Source organism: Bactrocera dorsalis, chromosome 3, assembly GCF_023373825.1.
Source record: "Bactrocera dorsalis isolate Fly_Bdor chromosome 3, ASM2337382v1, whole genome shotgun sequence".
NCBI lineage: Eukaryota > Metazoa > Arthropoda > Insecta > Diptera > Tephritidae > Bactrocera > Bactrocera dorsalis.
This window is the reverse complement of record NC_064305.1, coordinates 42228490-42230042: the sequence shown is the minus strand read 5'-3', so window position 1 is coordinate 42230042 and position 1553 is coordinate 42228490. Positions and strand designations below refer to the sequence as shown.

General features: G+C 30.3%; 1 pseudogene; it reads right to left on the bottom strand.

The window, feature by feature from the left end:
* Nucleotides 1-1004: 1004 nt before the first annotated feature.
* LOC125777958 (small nucleolar RNA U3) lies at nt 1005-1207 on the bottom strand (annotated as a pseudogene).
* Nucleotides 1208-1553: the final 346 nt, after the last annotated feature.

The following is a 1553-nucleotide window of genomic DNA, read 5'->3' as shown; positions in this document are numbered from 1 at the left end:
TTACGGAAGAAAGACTAGAGTTTTTTAAATTAATAAGTAGACATAAGAGCTTTTGTTAAAAAGGTAGGATGTTTGTTTAATTTTTTTTTTCATTCCTTAGAAAAACGATTTAAACTTAAAATTTACAGTCTTCAGTTCTTATATTTTTATTTAAAACGAAAAAAACGTGCGTGGAGTCCCTACGCGCGGAAGAAGTTATACTTCCTAGAAGCAAAATGCGAAACAATCATACATAAATACATATATTATGTCGTTTGCACATTTGTCTGTATGTTTGCGAAAGCAAATGTTCTACAAAAGCATATTTCTATACTTAAACAAAATTATTAGAACCATCTATGTTTCTTACATACACAACCAAACCGTACTTAAGTCAGCGCAACCTAAGTGTGAATGGTGGTGTTGGTGGTAAGCGCTTGGAAAGTCAAGATGCTACCACAGGTTCAAATCTCGACAGAGTAAATTTTTAATTTTTTGCTTTTAACATCGTATACTATACAAATAAATATTTTTCTTACTAATAGAAATTAAATTTATCACAGCAATATTATGTATATGTATATTATGTATATTGCTGTGATAAATTTAATTTCTATTAGTAAGAAAAATATTTATTTGTATAGTATACGATGTTAAAAGGCATACATCTTCTATCCTATCTTGTGTATCTGCACATGCTCATATGAGTGTATGTATACGCATGTGCGCGTTCAGAAATTGAAATCATATTTTCATCACTTATCAATATACTTATTACATGTGCGCGCATTGACTTGCATGTTCATACATTCATATGTATATACTTATATGTACATATATTTGCATACATTGCCAAACAAATAATGCACAAGCATACAAACATACATATGCGTACACATATGAATATGTCACCAACAAAAAATTGACCTTGCAAGTCAAAATGGCAGCCAAATTGGCGAAGAACAAGTGTAGTACATTTTACAACGCAGAGTATTTCAACCAAAAGGAATTTATTCATTAAAATCACCACTCAGAAGTCGTTTTATCCGCTGTAAGTGAGCGATTTACGAAGAAACATCATTTATAATATGCCACAAGACAAAATTAGAAATGAACTTCTTAAACCTCATGCTGTCAGATAAAACGATATACCTCGTCATCGCGGGTCGATTTCCAAAAAATGTAAATGAAGACTAACTACAGAAATAATCCTGTAAAGTATAGCCCTTAATTTTCAACGGCCACCGCAGAGTATTTCAACCAAAAGTTACACAAAATAGTTGAGAATTCGCAGAAATGAAAGACAAACGAAAGAAAAAGAAGTATATCTTCAATAATGCACAAGCATACAAACATGCATATGCGCACACATGTGAATATGTCACCAACCAAAAATTGAAACATTGTACACATTTACGACTCTTTCTTAGCTTTTTAGTCTGCAATAAAAAAAAATTTTAGTTTAAAAAAATTCGCCTTGGCTTCTTCTTATATTTATATTTAGAAGAATCATTCGTAATTTTATTTATCAAAAATATTTTTTGATAAATATATATAATCTATACTACTCGTAA